The sequence below is a fragment of the Choloepus didactylus genome, chromosome 3, assembly GCF_015220235.1.
Source record: "Choloepus didactylus isolate mChoDid1 chromosome 3, mChoDid1.pri, whole genome shotgun sequence".
In the NCBI taxonomy this organism is placed as follows: Eukaryota; Metazoa; Chordata; class Mammalia; order Pilosa; family Megalonychidae; genus Choloepus; species Choloepus didactylus.
The window spans coordinates 561,633-587,012 of NC_051309.1; the positions used below are offsets into that span (position 1 = coordinate 561,633).

Here is a 25,380-nt window from a genome sequence, read left to right on the forward strand (position 1 = left end):
GGAATGTCTTACTCTTTCCCTTATTTTTGAAATAGTTTTGCTTGATAAGGAATTCTTGGTTGGCAGCTTTTTGCTTTCAGCACTTTAAATATCTCATCCCCCTGCCTTCTTGCCTCCATGATTTCTGATGAGAAATCAGCACTTAATCATATTGAGGCTCCCTTGTACGTGACACATTGCTTCTGTATTGTGGCTTTCAGAGTTCTCTCTACCTTCAGCATTCAACAGTTCGATTAGAACATGGCGCGGTGTTGGTCTATTTGGGTGTATCCCATTAGGAGTACAGTGAGCATCTTGGATGTGCATATTCTCATCTCTTGTTAAAATTGGAAACTTTTCAGCCATTGGTTCTTTGAATATTCCCTCTGCCTCTTTCTCTCTTTCCTCTCCTCTGGCATTCCTACAATGTGTATATTTGTAGCCTCAACTGCATCCCACAGGCTCCTCAGGCTCTGTTCGGTTTTCTCCATTCCTCCTTCCTCCTGATCCTCAGACTGGATGATTTCAATTGTCTTATCTTCTAGTTTTCTGTTTTTGTCCTTCTGCCAGCTCCAGTCTGCTATTGAGCCCCTCTATGGAATTTTAAATTTCTGTTACTCTATTTTTCAGCTCTTTTTGGTTCCTTTTCGTAGTTTCCATCTCTATATTGATATTCTCTTTGTGTTCATATATCATTTTCCTGATTTCCTTTAGTTCTTTGTCCATGTTATCTCCAGCTTTTTGAGCATACTCAGGACCATTTTCCAAAACTTTTTGTCTGCTATGTCCCAGGTCTGCATTGATAGGTTTCTAATACTTCAATCTTCGCCTTTGCCTGGGCCATCACTTCCTGTTTCTTTGTAGGTTTTGTAATCTTTTGCTGAAATCTGGATATTTTAATATTTTGTGTTCACTGGAATTTAGACTCTGAGGCATCTGTTCCTTAAGCTTGTAACCCAGCTGGTGTTATGACAGAGCTTTCCTTGAATGCCAGGAGCTGAAAGAACACAAAAAGAAGAAAGAAAAAAGAAAACACCTTTCCACACAGACTGAGCTGTGCAGTGCTCTCCCTCAGGGCTTATCCACAGGACACGTTTAGAGAGCAGCCCAGGCCAAAGGGCAGGGGCCTCCCTGGTACTTCTGCACATGTGACTTGTCTGGAGCATGCACGTGTGGCCCTGAGAGTTCTCCTGTTTACATGGTTCTGAGTGTCCCCTCTTCCCTAGAAAAGTTTCCTCACAGTGCACCGTATGTCCTGCAGCCAGCAATCCTTTGCCCCAGGCAGCCACTTGATTGCTCTCCCACAGCATTGTGCAGGGAGCTCAGTGAGCCACCTCCTGCATGCTGGCCAAGCCCGGGACAATGAGTCCCTCAGGCCACCATTAGGCTATGGCCAGACTTACATGCTCCCAGGATATCCATGAGGGTTCTTTTCTCCCTCCAGAACTGGGACTGGCTATTGGCACTTGGAGTGTACGCTGGCTCCGTGCTGAGCAGGGGCTGGGGAGGGGCCATCCAGGGCCACACATGAGCCTACTGCTTCTAAGTGGGCTTTTTTCCTGATTCGTGCTCACCCTGTGTGGAGACCGAGGGCCTGGGCTCCCCTCCATGTGGAGAGTAAGTCACTGCACGTAGCCACATACGTGACCGGGACAGAAGCTAAAGGCCAACAGAGGTCCTGAAGGAAGAAAGCGTGTACAGATGGCGTCCCAAACCACTGATCTTGTGAAGCACTGAAACTCCCCTCTCCGATCACTGTTGATAACAAAGCTCCAGACCCCTGAGTCACAAGACTCCACTGAAACTCAGTTCTCCTACCCTGTGGAATGTGTTTGTCCTAAACCCGTATAAGCTGCCCCTTGCACCCCTGCCATTGCAGAGCACTGAGTTCCCAAATGGCCACCACCAGGAAAAATCTTCTGTTCATAAGTCCAGATAAAACTCTTGTCTGACTCTGTGCCTAGCATGTTGTGCTCCAACCTGAGACCTTCAAGAGCTGGGTTGGACACCCTGTGTGCCAGTTTGTGTGTAGTATGTCCCCCAGGGAAAGCCATGTTCTTTGATGCAGTCTTGTGGGGGCAGACATATTAGTGGGGATTAAGTCGGAACGTTTGGATTAGGTTGTTTCCATGGAGATGCGCCCCGCCCAGCTGTGGGTGATGACTCTGACTGAATAGTTTCCATGGAGGTGTGGCCCCGCCTGCTCAGCATGGGCCTTGATTAGTTTACGGGAGCACTATATAAGCTCAGACAGAAGGAGCGAGCTTGACACAGTCAAGAGGGACACTCTGAAGAATGCACAGGAGCTGAGAGAGGAACTGCAGTTTACAGATGCATTTTGGAGATGGCCTTTGAAAGCAGACTTTTGCTCCAGAGAAGCTAAGAAAGGATAAATGCTTCAAGAGCAACTGAGAGTGACATTTTGAAGAGCAGCTGAAGCCTAGAGAGGAACATCCTGGGAGAAAGCCATTTTGAACCCAGAACTCCGGAGCAGATACCAGCCACGTGCCTTCCCAGCTAACAGAAGTTTTCTGGACGCCATTGGCCATTGTCCAGTGAAGGTACCCGATTGCTGATGTGTTAACTTACCACTTCATGGCCTTAGGACTGTAACTGTGTAACCAAATAAACCCCCTTTTATAAAAGCCAATCCATTTCTGGTGTTTTGCATTCCAGTAGCATCAGCAAACTAGAACACCGTTACTGCAGTCCTTTAACAAGTTTTTCTGGGGCGTGGAGAAAGATGTTTCTACCAGTCTTGCTGGTTGTTCAAAGCTTCTGTGGGGGACGGAGCCCTGAAATGTCACTGTCTGCCATCTTGTATATGTATAGTATGTTTTCTATTAGATAAAGCTCTTTGGGGTTTTTTTTTTTTTTCTCAAATATTCAATAGTTTTCTAACATTTTTGCCTGTTACATTCTATCAGTTTCTGATAGCTGTAAGTTAATATCTACTACAATTTTGTTTTCCATTTTTCTTACAATTTTGTTGGTTCAATTTCTAATGTATTTTTCCATACCTTCATTTCAGGTTTTCCAGTTTGTTTTGTCTTTTATGGACTTGTGTAAGGAATATTAACTTGGATTTTTTTTTTCTTATCCAATTTGGTACACTCTTTTAACAGGTGACTTTCTCTTTTTCCATTTATAATGATAACTGACATATTCAGACATATTTCTTCCAATTTATTTTGTTTGTTTTTTTCCCCTCATCTTCTGCTTTCTGTTGGATAGACAGTATTTTCTACACCCCTCTCTTTTTTCCATGCTGTATTACATGCTATAAATTATCTCTCTGTTCCTTCAGAGAGAAAGAATGTTAAATTTTAAACATATACAATTAACTGTACATTTTCCCAATAGAGTCTAAAGGTATTCTGTATCTTTAGGCTCTTCGTGATAGTTTAGGAGTCTTAGCATGTGCTACCTACACCCACACACCCACTTCTTGTGGTCATTGTTGAAAGTTTTAGCCTTGCGTTGGAAAAACACACAAATTAGCGATTGTTATTATTTCACAGTCAGCACTTAAATTACAATTAGGCTCCAATTATTGCTGATGTGGTATCTGCTGATGGTCTAATGGCCCTTCTCTGGGTTTCCTGTCTCTCCTGCCTGACAGCTGATGAGATTGACAATTTCCCCTGTGCTTTTACAGCTCCACCAGGTGTATGAGTAAGATTTTACTTTTAGGTTTCCTTCTCAATCTGCAGAGTCAGTTGAGTCTTTAGAACTGAACCATCTCAGCTACTGTCTCAACTGCTGCCTGCGTCCTCCCACTTTTCTGTTCTTTTATCCTTAAATCTGCACTGCACAGCCCTCAAGCATCCTTCAGTTATTTATCTGTTCCCCTCCTCTGCTACATTCAGCATGAGCCTTGGGACCATCTTCTCTATCACTGATGTCTCTCCAACTGTGCTTTGGGAAGAGTTTATCCCATCTGCTGCTTTTTTACATCAAAGGCTATTCATTTCATTTCCAAGATTTCTACCTGGTTAGTTTAAACACCTACTGCTTCATTTCAGCCTCTTTTTGCTTCATTCATTGATGGATGCATTCACTTAATGTTCCTGGAGCACTTCCCTGTGCCAGGCTTAGCTCCACGTTCTGGGGATGCAACTCCAAAGGAAACCGACAAAATAATCCCACTTGATTTCCGGACAGGAGAGACAGACAATGGCAAGTAAAGAAGACAAACAGACTGAGTCTGTTATGTGAGATGCTGATGAGAGCTATAGAAAAAGCAAAGCAGAGAGGGGACAAGGGGTGTTGGTAGGAGATGGATTGCAATTAAAAAATTTTTATTATGAAAATTTCAAACAAAGGGAGAGAGAATAGTATAAAAGATACCTACAAACCGATCATCCCACTTCAATAATGAATGGTTATGGCCAATCTTGTTTCATTTAGATTCTTCTCCATCCCTCCCCACATCCAGTCCTCCAGATTATTTTGAGGAATGTCTCAGGCACCATATAATTTCATCCACAAATATTATAGTACCTATAAAAGAGTGGGACCCAAAAAATAAGCATAATACTATTATCACACCCTAAATAATTGACCATAATTCTTTAGTATCATCAAATATCTAATAAGTGTCTAATCTCCTGACTGGTAGATGTGTATGTTTTGTTTTGTTTGCAGTTTGACTCAGGATCCAAATAAAGCTACTAATCTGTACTCCTCTTCCCTTTTCATCTACAGGTTCCCTCTATGCCTTTATTACTCTCTTGCCAGTTGGTAGTGGCATAAGCCACGTTACTTGTCCCATGGAGCCCAATTGCATTCCTTGGTGTCTTGCGCCGTGTGCCTCTGTCCCCTGCATTTCCCGTGAGTCCGTATCAGGTTCAGAGGCCTGATTGGTTTCTATGTGTGAGTTCCCCAGAAGCAGAGCCTGAGGGTCATGGTGCTTTATTTGGGTATGATCTTGGGAAGCCGGGAAAGAGCAGGGAGTGAGAGACAGGAGAGGGGGAAGCACGAAAACAAAGGTTCTTTATCTGCACTGCTGCTGCAGGAATGGAGCTCACCTCTTCCGGGCACCTGAGAGTGCACACAATGCCTCCCACAGGTGTGCACACCAGCTACCCTCGCCTTGCTGGGCAGGAAGCGGCAGACTGTAGAATCCATTTGGGGTGGGATTTGCAGGGAGCAGGTGGGCATGTGGATGTGAGTCAAGGCATGGAAGGTCTGCTGCACCTGGACTCAGGTTCGACTTTTAAAAAGGAACCATAGGTGGTGTTGTATTTCCACCAGAAGGCATGTAGCATTTGGCTATTTCTCTCTTGGTGGCCTTTTAGTATGATTTGCTAAATGCAAATCTCTTATTTTAGAGTCATTCACAAATGTTACCTGTACTCATTATTTCATTAGGGGTTTGTGCTGGTTTGGAGCTGTTATGCCCCCAGAAAAGGCTATGTTCTTTTAATCCACTCCTCTGGGTGCAGACCTGTTGTGGGTGGGACTTTTTGATTAGGTTGTTTCAATTGAGATGTGACCCAGCCCATTCAAAGTGAGTCTTAATCCTTTTACTGGAGTCCTTTGGGAGAGGATAAAAGAGCAGACAGAGAAAAGCCCGGGAGAAGCTAAGAGAGGACCTGCAGGGCACAGAGAGGAGGCCACTGGAACCAGAAGCTGAAAGCCATGAAACCCAGGAGTGAAGGGCAAGCAGATGCCGGCCATGTGCCTTCCCATATGGCAGAGTTCCCAGATGCCAGCACCTGTCTTCAGAGTCTGGGTATCATCGTGTTGATGTCCTGAGTTGGACATTTTTATGGTCTATGAACTGTAAATTGTAAGTTAATAAATCCCCATTGTAAAAGCCAATTCATTTCTGGTCTATTGCATTTTGGCAGCTTTAGCAACTGAAGCAGGGTTGTGAAACAGTGATATTTTAATTCTATAATTTCTTCATTTATGAGCTGGAATGTTTCATAAGGAGAAGCTATCCCTCATCAAATTATTGGTTATCCTGAAGTGTAGTTTGTATATAAGGGAAAATAAGAAAAGGTTTTCTTCCATTATTTACCAGTTTTAAAGTAATGAGTTTGTTCCTTAATATCTTACAACACCAACTTGTCTTTCTTTAAGTAGCATTATGAATTCATGCTTTAAATATATTTTATGTGTTTTAATCTATTGCTGTTTTTATTCTTTTTGATGATCAATTGCCCCATTGTGCCAGTTTGAGGTATTATGTCCCCCAAAATGCCATTATCTTTGATGCAGTCTTGTGTGGGCAGACATATTAGTGTTGATTAGATTTTGGAACCCTTTGTGTGTTTCCAAGGAGATGTAATTCAATCAACTGTGGACAAGACCTTTGGTTGGATAATTTCCATGGAGGTGTGGCCCCGCCCATTCAGCTGGGCCTTGATTGGTTCACTGGAGCACTATATAAGCTCAGACAGAAGGAGCGAGCTTGCTACAGCCAAGAGGGACACTTTGAAGAATGCACAGGAGCTGAGAGAGTAGCTGCAGCTGAGAGACAGTTTGAAGATGGCTGTTGAAAGCAGACCTTTGTTCCAGAGAAGCCAAGAGGGGATAAAAGCCCCAGGAGCAGCTAAGAGTGACATTTTTGAGGAGCTGAAGCCTAGAGAGGAACGTCCTGGGAGAAAGCCATTGTTAAACCAGAACTTTGAAGCACACACCAGCCATGTACCTTCCTGGTAACAGAGGTTTTCCGGACACCATTGGCCATCCTCCAGTGAAGGTACCTGATTGTTGACGACTTACCTTGGACACTTTATGGCCTTAAGACTGTAACTGTGTAACCAAATAAACCCCTTTTATAAAAGCCGATCCGTTTCTGGTGTTTTACATTCTGGCAGCAGTAGCAAACTGGAACATCCATTTTGGCCAATGGGAGCCTCTTCACGTTGGCTCCCGGGTTCTTCTAACATAACCCCGGGGGGTTAGCATGACAAGGTGTTTCGGGCTCATCCTGTACATTTTCTGCTCCACTTCTAAGCATGTTCAATCTTTCTTCTAGCTTCTTAAGCATATGGAATACAATTATAATAACTGTTTCAATGTGCTTCTCTGTTAATTCTATCTCTGTTGTCATTTATAAGCCTGTTTCAATTGATCGATATTTTCCCTCATTATAGTTTGTATTTTCCTTCTTTGCATGACTGGTAATTTTTGGTTAGATACCAGATATTGATTTTACTTTGCTGGGTCCTGAATATTTTTGTATTACTATAAGTATTATTGTGCTTTTTTCTTCATGATGTTATGTTACTTGGAAACAGCTTGTTCCTTTCTGGGCTTTAATGCTCTGTTAGGCTGGAACAGAATAGTCTTTTAGCTTATTTTCCCACTGCTGAAGTACCAATTATGCTACCTGAGCACCCTTGATTTACGAGGTTTTCCTGTGGCTGGTAGGAACACTAGTTATTCCCAGCCCTGGATGAACTCCCAGATTTCTCCCTCTGCCTCTCTCAGGAGGGCCTTTCCCGGTCTCGGGCAGTTTCCTCGCATGAATGCCCCATCAGTGCTTCAGCTGAGGATGTGGGGACCCTCCGAAGACCTCTGGAGCTCTCTTTCTTGCAGCCATCCCCTTGCCGTCCTGCAGCGTCAGCTCCCTTGGCCTCCCCAGCTCCCAGCTCCCCCGCCCCCTCTCCCTGTGTTGCAGCAGAAAGTGCGTTTAGGGATCACTGCATTGGCTCCCTCTCTCTTGGGGATCACTGTCCTGCATTGCCTGAGGTCCAATGTCTGAAATAGTTTCTTCATATGTTTTGTCCTGTTTTTCTTTTCGGTTATTCCAGGTGGGAGGGTAAATTTGGGTCTTTGCACACACAGTGTTGTTACTGTGTAGAGTGAGGCTCCGGTGCTCTGCCTCACCTGCTGTGAAAATACGCTGTCACCTGGCTTTGTGGTCTGTGTTGTCATTTTTGTTTTGCTATTTTGTGACTTTATGTGCTTTAGCAGAGGGTCAGGGAGAAGTCCTCTGCTGCCATCTTTCCAAAGCCACATGGGTTTGTTAACACAGGCAAACACAGAACATTCAGTAACCCCCATTCTCCAGATCAGTGGTGGTATACTCAACGGCCCTTTGTCCCTCTTGCAATATCTTGAAAATATACTCTGGAGGTCACTCCACAACAGTATGTAGAGTATCCATCACATCTTTTTGCACAAGTACCCCCACGGTGTGGAAGACCACCAGTTTATTAAATTAAGCCCACATGGAGGGGCATTTGGATCATTTCCCTTTTTTGCTATTATAAATTATGGTGTAATTAACAGCCCTGTTCATATATCCTTTTGTATTTTTTCCAATGTATCTTTGAGATAAATTCCTACTTGGGGGATTGCTGGGCCATAAGATACATGCATATGTAATTTTGCTAGCTATTGTCTGTTCCTGTTTGCTAATATTGCCGTTAGGCAAAATATCAGAAATGGATTGGCTTTTATAAAGGGGGTTTATTTGGTTACAGAGTTACAGTCTTAAAGCCATAAAATGCCCAAGGTAAGGCATCAACAATAGAGTACCTTCACTGGAGAAAGGCCATTGGCATCCAGAAAACCTCTGTTAGCTGGGAAGGCATGTGGCTGGCATCTGTTGATCCCAGGTTGTGTTCCAGCTCCTCTCTCAGCTCCTGTGCATTCTTCAATATGTTGCTCTTGGGGCGTTTTGTCCTCTCTTAGCTTCTCCAGAGTAGAAGTCTGCTTTCAACAGCCGTCTTCAAAATCAGTTGCAGCTCTGAGGTCCTCTGTCTGTGAGCCCTATATATGACTCTAGTGGTCCAATTAATACCCACCCGGAATGGGCAGGGTGACACCTCCATGGAAATTATCCAATCAAACGTTTCACTCACAGTTGATTGAGTCACATCTCCATGGAAACACTCAATCAAAGAATTCCAGTCTAATCAACACTAATATATCTTCCCCCACAATACTGCATCAAAGAACACGGCATTTTGGAGGCCATAATACATCCATACCAGCCCATTGTCAAATTCCCCTCCATGCCCACCAGCCTGTTCCCCAGACCTCCCAACAAACTGTGCTGTCAAATGCTGGGACTTCTCTTGGCCAGGAGAGGCCCCGTGACAAGGTGACACCTCAGCCCAGACCTGAAGGGGAGGGGGGAGCAGCCAGGCCTGGGAACAGCCTCTGGAAGGCTTTACCTTTTGCCCTGCACGTGGAGGGCAACCACGGGTGCTCACGTGGGGGCCTGAGCCACCCTGACTTCGCATTGCAGGGTGGGCTCACCGGCTGCTGTGTTCAGGCCCCGTGGGAGAGCGGGCAGGGAGTGCAGCACAGGTGGACAGACAGCTGTCTAGGACATGCTTTGGAGATGGAGCTGATGGGTTTCCTGAGGAATTGGAGGCAGGAAAATAGAAAGAGGACTTGAGAGTGAGCCCAGATCTTGAGGCCCAAGTAACAGAAAGGCTGGAGTTGACATTGGCTGTGGGGGAAGCCGGTCTGCCCAGGTGGTTGGGGGCTCTGGCCTGAGTGCAGCGGAACCCTGGGGAATCCTCAGTGTTCACAGGGGTCTGAAACCTCAGGCTGGTGAGACACTGGGTCAGTGATTGCTGAAAGAGAAGAGGAGGCCTCAGCAGTGGCCCCAAGGCCCCAGATAAAGAAGCCCAAGAGAGAAGGACAGCCGAGGGGCCAAGATGGTGGCAGTTAGATGGGCAGAAACACGAGAGAAGCATCTCCAGGAGGGAGAACCCCATGGCCAAACATTGCAGGAGGGTCAGCATGGATGGATTTGGTCACACAAAGGTCTCCAGTGACCTGAAAAAGAGGATTTTGGTGGATTGGGGAGCAGAGGCCTGATGGGCCTGGCTGTGAACACGAGGCGGGGAGCTGGAGACAGGGGTGCAGACAAGTCCTTCTGGGGAGACACACTGTGAAGAGAAGCAGAGAAACATGGGGTCTGGAGGGCTCGCTCTGGCTTGTTCTGGTTTTTTCTTCCTTTTTTGTTCTTTATAAGAGGAGTTGTGGGTTTAGAGAACAATCATGCATAAACTACAGGATTCCAAACACCACCCTCTCACCAACACCTTGCACTGGTGTGGCACATTGATTACAACTGATACTAGCACATTTTTATAACCGTATTATTAACAGAAGTCCGTGGTTTAACTTTGGGTTCACTGTGTAGTGCAGTTCCATGAATTTTCTTTTTAAGTTTTTATTCTGTTACGACATATACAATCTACCATTTACCCTTTTAATCACATTCAGATATATATTTCAGGGCTGTTAACTGCATTCACAATGTCGTGCTGCCATCACCACCATCCAGTACCAAACACTTCCATCATTCCAAACAGGAACCTGCACATTTAGGCCTTGACTTCCCATTCACTCTCTTCACCCCGTGTTTTGTTCTGTTTCCAAGATGGGTGGACTCACTGTGAGGGGAGCCGACGGGAAGCTCCATCAGGGCAGGGGGAGGTCTGCTTGGGGCAGGGTCCTATTGGTGCCAGGGATGGGCCAGAGCCTCGGGGACAGGAGTGAGGGAGTTCACCCACCAGGAAAGCGGGGCAACAGATGAGGGCCCAGGTGAAGGGGGAGGTAAAGGGGGAGCTGTGGGCACAGGCGAGTGGGGAGTAGAGGGGGAGCTGTGGGCATCACGAGGTGAAAGTGCATATATTTGATGAGTTTTGACTTAGCTATTCATCTGTGCATCTATTGCCAAATTCAATCAAGACAGCAAAAACTTCCTCAGGTTTCCTCATGTCCCCTGACTCCCCCCTCCCGGTTTTGCTCTGAGTGAAGTCACTGCAGAGCTCTGAGCAGAGGAGGGACTGACCACCTTTAGGGTAGTCACCGCGGTTGAAAATAGGTTTGGGGGCCCAAGGAAAGAATGGGGCACCAGTTTGGAGGCTGTTGCTCCAGTGCAGCGGAGCTGAGGACCTGGGCCCATCCCCATGGGTTTGCTGAAGGCCTGCAAGTGGACGCCGCGGAGAGAAGCTGGGGTGGCCTCGGGCGCCTGGGGTTCACCGAGAAGGGGGCAGGGGGCAGGGGAAATAGAAGCGACCGCAAGCGCATGTCCGCAAGCTCCACAGCGCCCCCGCCGCCCCTCCGCGGTGCCTGCCTCCTCGGCCCGCGACTGCTGCCTGGGCTCCTGCGGAAAGCCGCCCCTTCTGCGAGCCGGTGCCAGGACCCGACAGGACGTGGCTGGGGGCGAGCGCCCCTCCACTGGACCACAAGGCCCTCCTGGAAGAGGAGAACGAGCGCCTCCCGACCCTGCCCTCTGCAGCGATCCTCGTTGCTGCCCAGTCGCGCCTCCAGTTTCTCTCCGCGCTTCTCTCTCCACCCCAACAACCAGGCTTTCCCTCGGTGCCCCCCGCCTGCTCCTGCCAGGTCACCAGGGCCACCCCTTCCCCGGCTTCTCGCCTCCCGCTGGTTCCTCCCGACCGCGGGGTTCTCCGTGTCCAGGGAGGGCCGGGCGCTCCCTCCGCAGCCCGACCCCCGGCGGGCACCCAGGGCACCGGGCCCCTCCGCCGGCCGCGCGCTGCCCTCGCCTGGCCCCAGCGAGCCCCTCCTCTCCGCCTTTCCCACAGCCGCAGCAGCCGGGCCGCTCAGCACGCGGGAGGAGGCGGCCCCGCCCCGCGCGCTCCCGGTCACCGCCGCCTCCACCGCGTGGCGTCGGGCTCGAGGGCGGAGAGAGGACACACGGACGAAGGCCGCGGCCACCGCCACCCTCGCCGCCCTGTGGGGACCGGCCGCGCTCGCCCACCCGCCGCCGCCCCCAGAGCCCGCGGGAATCCCGCGCGGGGGAGCCGGGCCCGCAGAGCGCGGCCGGCCGCTGGCCACGCCCACGCCCTGGCCACGCCCACCCAGTCGGCCCCGCCCGCCCGCCCCCACGTGCCCCGGGCTCTCGGCCGTGGGCCCCGCCCACAGTCCCGCCCCCCGCGACTCTGACACGCCCGTCCTCGGACAGGCCCCGCCCCAGTCCCGGCCTCGGGGTGGGAGCAGGGCCGCGCAGCGCGCATGCTCCAAGCGCGGCGACCCCGACTCGGCGCTCGGCTCCGCTCGGGCGTTTCCGCCTCTTTGTTTTAAACTCCGGACGGGTTTTTTTCTCCTCCTCTTGGGGGGCACCCGGAGGGAGCGGCGCCCCCTCTGCCGCGCTCGGCTCGGTCCCCGCGTGCGCCCCGCTCGCCCGCGGCCCGGAGATCGCAGGTCGGTGAGTTCGCGCCCCCGCCCGGCCTGGCCCGCGGCGCCCGCTCCCAGGCCTCGGCCCCGGCCCGCCCGAGCTCCGAACCCCGCGCCCGGGCGCCCCTCGTCTGCCGGGGCCGCGGGGCCCGACACCGCTCGGCTGGTCACCAAGGAGGGCCGGGCCCCGGGGCTGGTCACCCAGGGAGGGCCGGGCCCCGGCGCAGGCTGGTGGGATCTCTGGGGCTCTGGGACTCCCCTGGGAGGCTGGCACCTGAGACCGGACCTTGAGGAGGGATGGGCCGTGGGACAGGCTCCCGGGAATGGCCGGGAGCCCGAGAGGCCACTGAGGAGGGACCCTGGGATGGTCCATGAGGAAGGTTCTCAGGGAGGACGGGGCCCCTGAGGAGGGACTTCAAGGCAGGTCCCCAGAGGGGCCGGGACACTGGGACAAGTCACGAGGAGCACCCTAGAGCCCAAGGCTGGCCCACAGAGCGCTGGGACCCCAGTCCAGGCTGGACGCTGGGGTGGGGTCCGCAGGCCCTGAGTCTTGTGGCCCTCACCCGCACTCACCTGCTGCGAAGGCCCTGGGGCAGCTGCGATCCCAGTCACCAGAGCCCCACAGGTGCCAACCCCTGCGCTCTCCCCAGACCCCTGCGTACCCTGAGCTGCTGGGCCCTTTGCAAGCTCCTCAGCCCTTTGCCCGTCTGATATGGCCTTGGCTGGGACTGGGGCAGGGCTGGGGCAGGGCCGGGGCCCGTCCTCCCGGCTCCAGGGCCTCGGGTGCAGGGGGGCTCCTGGTCCACACTGGACACTGGTTCCGGGCAGGCCAGCACTGTGCCCACTCCCACCCCTCCCGGGGCCACTGTCCTGTCCTTGCCTCGCCCTGCGGCCAGTGTCTGGCACCTGCAGCCCCTCCTGCCTGTGCCGACCCCCAGTGATGGTGCTGGGGAGCCCCAGTCTCAAGGTCGCAGAGGCCCAGCCTCCGCCCTAGTCTAGGGGTGTTTGCACAGCCCCAAGCTGGGGGTGTGGGTTCCTGGAAGGTTTTGGGGGGCCGTTGGCCCCACATGGGAAGGTGGGAGCTGGCAGGGCTGTGTGTCGGGGTTCCTCCCCCCGCCTCCACTGCAGGAGAGAAAGTGTTAAAGGACCTTGTGTATGTGGGGGGGGGGGTTCTTCTCTGAAACCTTTGAATTCCACCTTTCATGTAGAACTTGTCAGTGTCTTGCTTTTATTTAAAAGTGACAATGAAAAATAGGATGCAGTTCTTGTGTTTCATGAAGTATTGAGGAGTGGTGGCTGCTGCTTTTGGACTTTGGAAGGGCTCCAGAGAGCGTCAAGGGAAGGAGAGTTGAGGCCCTGTGGGGAGCTACAGGAGGGCAGGGGCCTCGCCTGGGCTCCCAGGACAGGCTGCCTGGCACGAGGTCAGAGTGCAGAATGTGTGCCAAATGAATGAATGCATGAATAAGTGAATGGAAGCAGGGTAGACTTCTGGAAACACCAACTTGGGTTAGGACTGCAAGCTGATCCAGAAGCTGGGCAGTAAGATGAGACAAATGCAAAACTCCAAGCTAGATGGGCTCCAAAGAGAGACACTAAACTGGTTTTGTGCCATGCTTCGCTTCCTGGTTATTTAGAAGAAAACCGTTTCAGATTTTCAGTTTACCGTTTCATAGTACCAAATCTCAACCAAATTGGCTCCCTAAATAAAAAGTTTTATTTGCCAAATGAACCACACTTCTTCTGATTTGTTCTTTGACATTTGGAGGTTTTGTTTGAAATTGGCTTTGTGAAATTTTTGGAAAAGACATGGAAAACTAGGCATTAAGTTTGGTTAGGCTTTTAAAATTTTTTCCCATTTTTCCAGTTTTTAAAGGTGTGATGGTGCTTGGTGGTTGTGTTATTTGCCTATTCCTGTACACCAGATTACCCCAAATGTAGTGGTTTAGCTCCACTTATCATCTCGGTTTCTGGGGGTCAGTATCCGGGAGGGGCTTGGCAGGGTCTCAGGCCACCGGCAGTAGTGGTGGAGCTGGCCAGGGCTGTGGTCTCAGCTGAGGGCTGCCTGGGGCCGAGCCGCTTCCCCGGCTGGCTGTTGGCTCCAGGCATCACGTGGCCTGGGGTAGGGGAGCCAGCAAGGAGGAAGACATGGTCTTTTTGCACCCTAACGTTGGCAGTGGCACCCCATCAGTTTTGCAGTGTTCTCTTGTGCAGCACGCATTGCAGGATGGGATCCGGTGGGGCCCCGGGAGCTGTCTGGAATGCTGACTGACGCACAGGGTCCTGAGCCTCAGCTGATCAGGCCCAGCTCCTACAGGGCCTGTCCCTGAGAAGCTCCTGTTAAATGTGGCCCCTCATGGCTGTAGAGGGTCCCCGGTATGTCTCCAGTGACGGAGCCCACGATACGTGGGCCACACACGAGGAAGGATGAAGCATGGATGGAAAGTGTCTTGGGGTTAGTTTGTGTTGTGAGCCTCTGCTGCAAGCTGAGACCCCGCAGGCGTGGTGCATTCCTGGGTTTCTATCTAAGCCTGGTCTCTGGGTTCCTGCTAGCCTTTGTGAGACTTGTCCAAAACCCTTTTAAGATGGGGGGAGAACATCTCACCTGGCACCGGGTCCTCCTTGGTGTATGTGTGAGATGTGAGAGCAGGAAGTGCCTCGGCCCCTCCTACCATCTGCTCCCCGGACCCCAGACTCCTGCCCCTCGGGGTGTCTGCCCAGGGCCCTTTGCCAGTGACTGGAATTGGAGTTGGGTCATAAAGCAAGGTGTGTTTTTTGGTCTATATTGTTGCTCGTTAATCTGGTAAACGGCAGGACTTGTTACTCATTTGAAGCCTTACTTGGGTGGATTGAATTTAAAGCTGAGAATGTAATTTTTCTTTTGCTATTGCAAGATGTTGAGGTTTAGGGGCAGCTTTCTTTTGTTTGTTTCCTTACTATACTTCTGAGTTTTGCTGTTAATATAGCAAAAATGCTACACAACTCATTGTGCTTCAAAAGATAGAACTATTATTCTTCAGTTCTACGCGTTAATATTTTATCTTTAAATTTTTAAAATAATTTAAAAAAATAATTAAAAACTGTCTTTTCTGAGCTGCCACCTTTCTCCCTCCGGAACTGAATTATGTGAAAGCCCAAATGACCAAGAACAACCATGAAAACGGCAGGTGGTGAGAGAGGACAGAGGTGCAGACGTCGCCTGCAGCCCCCAGACTCACGGGAAAACTGTCCTTTCCACTAATTGTTTGGTTGACTTGTTTTCTTGGAGAGAACCTCTGATATTTAGGGGAATTAAGAGAGTGGCGGTTAATTGGGTGTTTTGGTAAGCGCGTTGCTATTTGCCGGACTTTGTAACGTCAACAGCCCGTTCCAGCTGTTCAGTGAGAAACAGACCGGCGGTTGGAGCCCCCCCAGACCTCCGGGGAGCCCTGTGCCGGCCGCTGTGCCTGTGGCAGGTGTCAGGTGCTCGGCAGACATTTGTGGGCGACGGGAAGCCGTCCTGAGGGTGCACCGTGCATTACCGGCCTGGGATTGCACGGTTACCCCACCTGCCAGCCGAGGCGGAGGCGCAGGGCTGGTCACACCAGGACAGGAGGGGCAGAGGCCGGCCGCTCCTCTTCTTCTTTCAAGTGAGTTTGTTTTACTTTTCACCCCAATTTTTATTAAGGAAAAAAATTGTAATACAGAGAAACTGAAGGAGTTGTACAGCGAACACCCTTATGGCTCCTCGGGGGTGCCGGTATTGCGGCGGGCGGGGTGGCCTGTCCCTGGAGCACCCTGCAAGCACAGCCTCGGCACGCGGAGGGAGCGAGTGGCTCGCTCAGTGTCTGCCGAGGTCCCGTCCCAGTCACACCTCCCGGCTGCCGGCTGCCTCAAGGACACCTTCCGTGGCTTTCCTGCCCCCCTCCCTCCTTGCGTGGGCCCCCCGTCCCCTTGGCGTGGTGACTCCGGGCTCCCCCTTCCCGTGGCGCTGACTCTTCAGGCCGCCTGGCGACCGTCCCCTAGTGGTGTCCAGCTGCTGCTTTCATGACCTCTGTTTTGTAAACCCCAAGGCAGTTGGGTGCAGCGTGGACCAGGTCCAGGTTTTGGGTGCTGCACCCATTAGAGGCGGGCGGCGGCCGTCGTCACTGGTGAGCAGGGTGGACCCCGGGGGCCGGGGGTCACTTACCTGGTTGGCGCGGCAGTCACGGGGCAGGAAACTCCACTCTCTCTGTCTCCTTTTCCAGCACGAAGGTGTCCTCTGACCCTTCCATTCTGTTTCTCACAGGTACAGGGAGTGAGTCAGGCTCTACCCTGTTTTGTTATTTTTATTGGAGTTTATAAAAGGTAATGGGTAGAAAGAGTCTGAAATTAACTGAAATAAGACTTCTGCTGTCAAATGACACGTCCCTCCCGTAAATTTCTGGTAACTTAAGTTTAGAACCAGAGGCTCGAGGACGGTGCAGTCAGTTCATCTTCCTGCCTCTTCGTTGGCCTGGGGAGGGGATGGGTATCTCAGGTTGGAGGACGAGCTCCAGACCCAGCTTCAGTCCCGTGCTTATTCACCGGTTTCTTGTCTCTAAAATCGGGGGAACACTTGCCTTATAAAAAGGCTTCCAGATTTGGCGGCCACTGTGTTTTAAAAACTTGGAAAACTGGCCCTTTTTTCTGCTGGCTGCTTCTGTATCTCTAATCCCATTGTGTTAGTTTCCCACTGCTGATAACGAGTTACCACACGCTTGGTGGCTTCAGTGCCACTGCTGGTTAGCACAGGTCTGAGGCCAGGAGGCCGGGCACCTGTGGTCCCACCCGGGACTTGGCTCTTCTTCCGAGCTCCCCAGCTGCTGGTGGGGTTCACTCGCTGTGGGTGGAGGCTGAAGTCCTGCTTTCTGTGGCGGCTTCACTGGGCCCCACAGGCAGCTCACAGCACGTGCGTCTGCTTTTCCAGCCACCCCAGCTCGCCACTGCCTTGCCCTTCTGCGGTCAGCTGGAAAAAATGTTCTGCTCAAGGATTCAGGGGTCGGGTCAGGCCCACTCCGACAGCCTCCTGCTTTCAGGCAGCTGGTTTGGGATCTTCACCCGATCTGCAAAGGCCCCTTTGCAGCAGTGCCTGGATTCTGCTTGATGGGGATGATGGCGGAAAGGCGTGTGGACACCTGAGGAATCTTGGGGATGTTTTAGAATTTTGCCTTCTCAATCTGCCCTCTGGCCCCAGAATTCACATCCCTGCCAAATGCAGGGTATGTCCACACTCTCTCAAGGCTCCCAGAGGTCTCATCCCTTCTGCTGTCAGTTCAGAGACCCAAATCCCATCTAAATCTCAGCTTCCAAGTCCAGACCTCGTTATTTGAGCCACTAAGTCAGGCACGGGGTGGGGGGTTCCTGCTGCACAGCGCTGGGCCCTGCGAGACCAAAGGGTGGTTAACTGGTGCCCTTACGGCATCCCGGTCAAAGGGGGCAAGACGGGAGGAACCCGGGAGCCCAGGCCTCAGGCCTTCGCCCGCCCCTGCCTGGCCGCGAGCGATGCCGGGCCTTTGCCGTGGACGCCCACTTCGGCCAGCGGGAGCCGGGGCGACCGGCAGCCCTCCTTCGCCTGCTCTCTGCTTCTTTCAGTCAGTCGGTAGTTCCTGCCGATGGAACTTCCTCACTAGCGCACTCCCTCGGCAGCAGGGACAGCTCCTGGCCATCTGGCCTCCTGCTGAGATGGCCGAGGGACGAGTGGACGGAGGAGGTCTGAGGCCGCCCTCGTCCCCTGACCGCTCCCTCTCTCCGGGGTCTTAGCAGAAGCGGAGGAGCCCTGCCCTGGGCCTTTTCTTTATGTACCTGTCCTGGCAGCACAGCTCTTCTTTTTCATGTCTTTTGCCATTTGGAGAGGCTGAGAGTTTTCAACATCACTCAGTCCTACTTCCATTTTCACAGTTCTTCCCTTGATTCATCTCTCTCCTCTCACATTTTACTGTCGATTTATCTCTCTCCTCTTGCCTTTGGCTGTCAGAAGGAACTCTGCTTGGAAATCTCTGTGGTATATATCCAAGTTCACTGCTGGAAGCACGACACAGATGCTGAGCTTCCCACACCACCTCACAAGCGCCCCTTCCTCCACTTGCTCGCCTCCCCCGGAGCTACGCTGGCAGTGTCCGTGTTTCTGCCGGCAGCCGTTCAAGGTCACCCGGGCGCCTCGGAGCTGGCCCTGCCTCTGCCCCTCGTCAGGCGTTCGTCACGGCGGCCCCTGCTCCTGGGCACCACGGCTCCCTGTCGCGGTGGGGCAGATGACCACGCGGTGGGGCCCGCAGCAGCACCTGGCTGTCAGCTCACAGTTCGGGCAGGACGGGGGAGCCCAGGCCTGTGCGTTTGTCTGTGTTGTGCGTGGGGCGCCATTTTACAGATGTAGCAGGTGGGGATTTAGCTCACCCACATCTTCAATCCTTTCCTCTCCCCATCCTCCCAACATAGTTTTTTTCCTTTTAACTTTTTATTTTGAAATTCTCTCAAATTTACAGGACAGTTACAAAAATAACACAAACCCACACAGAGAACTGTGACTTACCCGCTCCCCCACTGCATACTCAGATGCACCAATTTTAACTTTTTGTCGCATTTGCTGTATCATTTTATTTATCCGTTAGTCTATTTATCAGTCCATTTTCTGAACACTTGAGTGAGTGTAGGTTGTACACATCATATTTGAACACTTAATACTGCCAAGTAAATTTCTTCGAGAACAGGCATGTTCACTAATGTAACAACTTTAAGTGCAGCTATCAAGTCAAGAAATTTAACATTGATATAAAGCCTATAGTCTATATTCCAGTTTTTTCACATGTCCCAAAAATGTCCCTTGGAGCCTTTTCTCCTCCCTTGCTGGAGCCCATCCAGGATCATATTTTGCATTTAATTGTTAGTTGCTCTTTTTTTTTTTTTTTTTTTTAATTGTGGGACCATATATACGACGAAAACTTCCTGTCTCAACCTCTCCCAGACAGCCTCAGGGAGTAATCAGGTTCCCAGCAGTGCTGCACCCCCTACCCCATTAAACTTTCCCCTCCCCAGGCAACCGCCGGCCATGCAGTAACTCCCCCACCCCCATTCTCCTGCCTCTGGCAACATGAGCCCTAATTTCTAGGAGCTTGCAGATCCTCCAGTATTTTCTTTGTAGTTACCATGGGGCTTAAATTTAGCATCCTAAATCTAACAATCTCATTTGCTTTGATACCACCTTATCTTCAATAGCACACACAAACTACGTTCTGTCACCTCTGTCGCCCCACCATTATGTGGTTCTTGTCACAAATTACATGCTTGTCTATTATGGGCCCCAAACCACTGATTTATCATTACTCTATGCATTTGCCTTAGAGATTTGGTGGGAAGTAAAAAGTGGAAATACAAACCAAAAATACAGTAGTACTAGTGTTTATATTTACCCATGTCATTATCTTTTCCAGAGATCTTTATTTCTTCATGCAGCTTCGATCTGCTGTCTATTGTCCTTTCCTTTCAACGGGCAGAACTCTCTTTAGCATCTCTTGTCCAGCCGGTCTAGCGGTGATGAATTCTCGTGAATGTCTTCATCTCTCCCTCACATTTTTTTTTTTTTTTCATACTGGTGGCTTTTTTTTAAATTGAGATTGTTCAGATACCATACAGCTATCCAAAGATCCAAAGTGTACAATCAATTGCCCATGGCACCACCATACAGCTGTGCATCCATCAACACAATTATTTTTTTCTTCAATTTTTAGAACATTTTCACTACTCCAGAAAAAAAATAAAGACAAGAAAAGGAAACTCAGATCCTCCCATACCCCTAACCACACACCCCCCCCTCCATTATTGATTCATAGTTTTGGTATAGTACATTTGTTACTGTTGATGAAAGAATGTTAAAATACTACTAACTGTAGTATATAGTTTGCAATAGGTATATATATTTTTCCCTATATGCCTCTCTATTATTAACCTCTAACTTTAGTGACATACATTTGTTCTAGTTCGTGAGAGAGATTTCTAATATTTGTATAGTTAATCACGGACATTGTCCACCACAGGATTCACTGTTTTATACATTCCTATCTTTTAACCTCCAGCTTTCCTTCTGGTGACATGCATGACTCTGAGCTTCCGCTTTCCACCACCTTCACACACCTTTCAGCACTGTTAGTTATTCTCATTACATGCTACCATCACCCCTGTCCATTTCCAAATATTTAAGTTCACCCTAGTTGAACATTCTGCTCATAATAAGCAACCGCTCTCCTTTCTTTAGCCTCATTCTGTTTCCTGGTAACTTATATTTCATGTCTATGAGTTTACATATTATAATTAGTTCATATCAGTGAGACCCTGCAATATTTGCCTTTATGTGTCTGTCTTATTTCACTCAATATAGTGCCCGTTTCTTCATCAACCCGTTTCTATTAAGATGATTTTGTTCAAACACTATACGTTCCGTCCTAAGTAAACAGTTGTTGGTTCCCTGTATAGTCACGTATTTATGTATTGAGCACCATCGCCACTCTCTATATAAGGACATTTCTTCCACAAAGACGGAGGAAGAGTCAAAGAAGGCAGAGAGGCAAAAGAAGAAGGCAGGAGAAAGAGAGAAACACAAACAAACAAACAAAAAAACTTTATAGCTAGAAGGTGACAAAAGGAAAGATAGCATTAACCTAAAGTAGAATAAAGAGTCAGACAACATCACGAATGCCGGGAGTCCCATACCCTTCCCATAGTCCCCCCCATATGCATTCAGCTTTGGTATATTGCTTTTGTCACATTAAAGGAAGCATAACACAATGTTTCTGTTAATTCTAGCCTCTAGTTTGCATTCATTGTATTTTCCCCCCAATCCCACCCTATTTTTAACACCTTGCAAGGTTGACATTCGTTTGTTCCACCTCATGTAAAAACATATTTGTACCGTTTATTATAATCGTTGAGCACCCTAGGTGTCCCTGAGTTACACAGTCCCAGTCTTTATCGTTTGTCTTTTGTTCTGGTGTCCCACATGGTCCCAGCCTTCCTCTTTCAACCATATTCACAGTCATCTTTGTTCAGTGTGCTTACATTGTTGCGCTACTATCTCCCAGAATTGTTTTCCAAACCTCTCACTCCTGTCTTTTCCTTTCTGTCTGCAGTGCTTCCTTTAGTGTTTCCTGTAGAGCAGGTATCTTGTTCACAAACTCTGTCATTGTCTGTTTGTCAGAGAATATTTTAGGCTCTCCCTCATATCTGAAGGATAGTTTTGCCGGATATAGGATTCTTGGTTGGTGTTTTTTCTCTTGCAGTATCTTAAATATATCACCCCACTTCTTTCTTGCCTCCATGGTTTCTATTGAGAAATCCACACATGGTCTTATCGAGCTTCCTTTGTATGTGATAGATCGCTTCTCTCTTGCTGCTTTCAGGATTCTCTCTTTATCTTTGACGTTTGGTAATCTGATTATTAAGTGTCTTGGCGTAGGCCTATTCAGATCTATTCTGTTTGGGGTACATTGTGCTTCTTGGATTCATAGTTTTATGTCTTTCATAAGAGATGGGAAATTTTCATTGATTATTTCCTCTATTATTGCTTCTGCCCCTTTTCCCTTCTCTTCTTCTGGGACACCAAAGACACGTAAATTCTTGCTTTTCGTTTTGTCTTTAAGTTCCCAGAGACGTTGCTCATATTTTTCCATTCTTTTCTCTGTTGTCTAGGCATGGTTTCCTCAGTTACCCCAATCAGTCCTCCCCAGACCAGAATGGGCTCAGGTCCCAGAAGGAAGAAATATTCAGTATCCGGTTTCCCTGAGGGTGTGTCTTAGAAAATTGGTACACCCTGTGATGCCTCCAGTCACTGTGCCTTTCTGCCCAGCAGGCAGTGCCTGTTAGCCTGTAATTCTTGACTGGTGTAAGTTCTGAATGGGAGGCAGGTAGTAAAGCTGGGCCCCACCCCTTTCCTCTTAGAGAAGATAGACACCGTGGGGGGGGTCATTAGCATTTCAGTGGTCTCTCTCTGTGCCTGTGCTATACCCTTGTCTGGGTCACAGAACTGGGAACTGAAAATGGCTGAGGTTTTCTTCACTGTGTCGATAAAGGAACAGAGAGTCCCCTTCAGAGCTAGTCCGAGGCGACCCTCCAGCTCTCCAAGGTCAGTCGTCACCCAAAGCCTCCGTCTGCCTGTTGGGGATTTGTACCTGGTAGTGAGCAGTTCACACTCACTAATTAAAACCCCAGTTGGAGCTCAGCTGAGCTATATGCACTTGCTGGGAGAAAGCTTCTCTCTGGCACCACGAGGCTTTGTAGCTCGGGCTGTGGGGGAGGGGTCTCCCGATTTTGATCCACAGTCCTTACTTACAGATTTTATGCTGTGATCTCAGGCATTCCTCCCAGTTCATGTTGGTTTATGATGAGTGGACGGTCACGTTTGTCCCCCTGCAGTTATTCTGGATTATTTAGTAGTTGTTTCTGTTTTTTTTCAGTTGTTCCAGGAAGGATACTTAGCTTCCACTCCTCTCTATGCCACCATCTTAGATCTCCCTCTCTCCCTCACTTTTGAAATACAGTTTTGCCAGAGAGAGAATTCTTTGTTGGCAAATTTTTGCTTCCAGCTCTTTAAATGTGTCATCCCACTGCCTTCTTGCCTCTGTGGTTTCTGATGAGAAATTAACACAACACATTGTTTCTCTCTTGTGGCTTTCAGGATCCTCTTTTGTCTTTGACATTCAGCAGTCTCATGACATAGCATGATGTGGGTCCATTTGCGTTTGTCCTGTTTGGAGTTCTTTGAGTTTCTTTGGATGTGTATATTCCTGTCTTTTGTTAAATTTGGGAAGTTTTCAGCCATTATTTCTTTGAATATTCTCTCTACCCCTTCTCCCTCTGGGATTCCTAAAATGAGACACATTCTGAAGACACAGCTTCCTCAGACTGTGTCTGCTTTTCTTCATTCTTCTTTCCTCTTTTCAGACTGATTTTAATTGTCTTATCTTCAAGTTTTCTGTTTTTTTCTTCTGCCAGCTACAGCTCTGTTTGGTTCCTTTTCATAATTTCCATCTCTCTTTGTGTTCCTCTATCGTTTTCCTGGTTTTCTTTACTTTTCGACTATGTTTTCCTTTAGCTCTTTGAACATATCCATTATATTTTTTTAACACATTAATTGAGGGTATCCCATGCTCAGTGTTCCTCACTGATGGTTTCTGATGCTTTAATCTGCTCCTTTGCCTGGGCAGTCACTTCTGTTTCTTTGTATGTTTTGTAACCTTTGGTTGTAGACTGGACATTTTAATATTTTAATGTGTTATTGCTGTAATTTAGACTCTGAGGTGTCTGTTCCTTAAGCTTGTAATCCAGCTAATGTTAAGACTGAGCTTTCCTTCAATGCTAGGATCTGAAAAACACAGAAAGAAGAAAGAAAAGAAAACATCGTTCCTCCCAGATTGACCTGTGCAGTGCTCTCCCTCTGGGCTGATCTGCACAGTGAGTTTGGAGGATACTCCAGGCCGCTCGGAGGGGCGTCTCCGACGTGTCTGCGCGTGTGCGTGGCCCCAGGGCTGTCCCCACGTGGGGGCTTGGAGCGCCGCGCCTCAGAAAAACATGTTCTTCATCGTATCCATTCTTGGGGGTGTGCACACACTGTAAAGAAGATGTCATTTTTAGTTACGATGTGGCCGGCTGAATCAGTTTGGGCTCTAATTCGGATTGCTGGAGGGCTTTATAAGCACAGTGAAATTCAGATGTAGAGGGAAGAGTCACAGGACGCCAGGAGCCGAGGTCAGCAGAACCTGGAAGAGAAAGGAGAGGACGCCGCCAGGTGCGCTGCCGTGCAGCAAAGCCTGGGGCCCGGGATGGGCAGCAGCCAGCCCAGGGTTCCGGTTCAGGGGAAAGCAGCACCTCGCTGGCGACTTCCGCTAGCCTCAAAAGTGTGAGCCGGTGAACGTCCGTTGTTAAGCCATGCCATCGTGTGTGTTTGTGTGTGTATTTGTTTTAGCAGCAGGGAAACTAAAGCTCCCCATTGACACGGCTCCAAATGTCCCTTCCCTAGTGGTCGTTGTCACGGCCCTGAGCGGCCTGTGGTCACACCCCCTGCTGCAGGCAGTGTGGGGAGAGCCCTGTGGCTGCCGTCCACCTCAGGGTGAGTTCTGGGACCCTCAGGCACCACCGGACGACTGGGCCTGATGTTCGAGCTCCCGGCGTGCGCACGACAGCCGCCCGTCCCTCTGGAACCAGGCCCAGGGTCCTCGCTGGGTGCCGGCGGCCCTGTGCTGGCCAAGGGCAGGGGCTGGCCAGGCTGCCGTGAGGTCCTGCGCTTCCAGGGAGGCGTTGTCTTGACTTGGTGCGTTCCCGGTTGCTGGGACCCTTCACTGTTTCCTGTTGCTTGAGAAGAACTCGCTCCCAGCTCCTGCTGGTGGTCGGAAGCTGAGGGACGGCACCTCCGCCACCGTGACGGAGCCAGCCGCATCCTCCCCATGAGGCTGTGCCACTGCTTTCAGTCCCTCCACTGGTGACCTCTGGTCTTACCCACATGCTGATGCTTTACACCCCACTTGGGAAATAATGGCATCGCCTTCTTCAGTTTTCTCTGTCCACGCGCCACCCTCAGTGGTTTCTGTTTCCTTTTGCCTCTATGAGATTTGACGGTTTACTTTTCTTCTGTGACCCTGAGTTTTTCATGCTTCTCTGAAGGTTGAGTCTGAGAGTTAAAAATCCACACTGGGATCATGTAAATACGCTTGTTGTGAGGCCAAGCAGCGTGGAGTGCTCACACTTCTCTTGTCAGTACTCACTAATCTCGCCTTCGCTGTGCCCCTGGCTCTGCGTTCTCCAGGGTCGCCGTGATCGCACGCCCTCTTCCAGCCTCCGCTGGCCTCCCCCAAGCCCCCTGCTCCCCTCTGGGTTTGGACGCCCTGGGGCAGCACTCGCGCCCCTTCGCCCCCCGCTCTCCGCCTCTTCCTGGTGGTGAGTTTCTGTCTGTCTCCCACCGGGAGCAGAGCCCGGAACGCAGAGACCACACCCGGCTTCCTGACATGGGTGCGTGCCTCGGGACCCTTCCCGCAGGTGAAGGTGCTGAACAAACAGGTGCTGAGCACGCGTCTGAGACGCCGAAGCCCCCTTTGCTCACTGTGCCGGTTTGAATGTATTACGTCCCCCAGAAAAAGCCATATTCTTTGATGCAATCTTGAGGGGCAGACATAATAGTGGGGATTAAGTTGGAACGTTTGGATTAGGTTGTTTCCATGGAGATGTGCCCCACCCAACTGTAGACGATAACTGATGGGATATTTCCATGAAGGTGTGGCCCCACCCATTCAGGGTGGGCCTTGA

At 50.0% G+C, this 25,380-nt stretch overlaps 1 protein-coding gene across 4 annotated transcripts in view; it reads left to right on the forward strand.

Annotated features, from left to right (window-relative positions):
- Nucleotides 1-11,996: 11,996 nt before the first annotated feature.
- PCGF3 (polycomb group ring finger 3) overlaps nt 11,997-25,380 on the forward strand; it is a 118,249-nt gene continuing 104,865 nt past the window's right edge. For 3 of the 4 annotated variants that reach the window (XM_037829222.1, XM_037829220.1, XM_037829223.1), the window contains exon 1: nt 11,997-12,129. The gene's annotated coding sequence lies outside the window, so the exon portion shown is untranslated. Of the gene's footprint in view, nt 12,134-25,380 lie in introns of all 4 variants that reach the window. The other variant, XM_037829221.1, reaches the window with a different exon arrangement.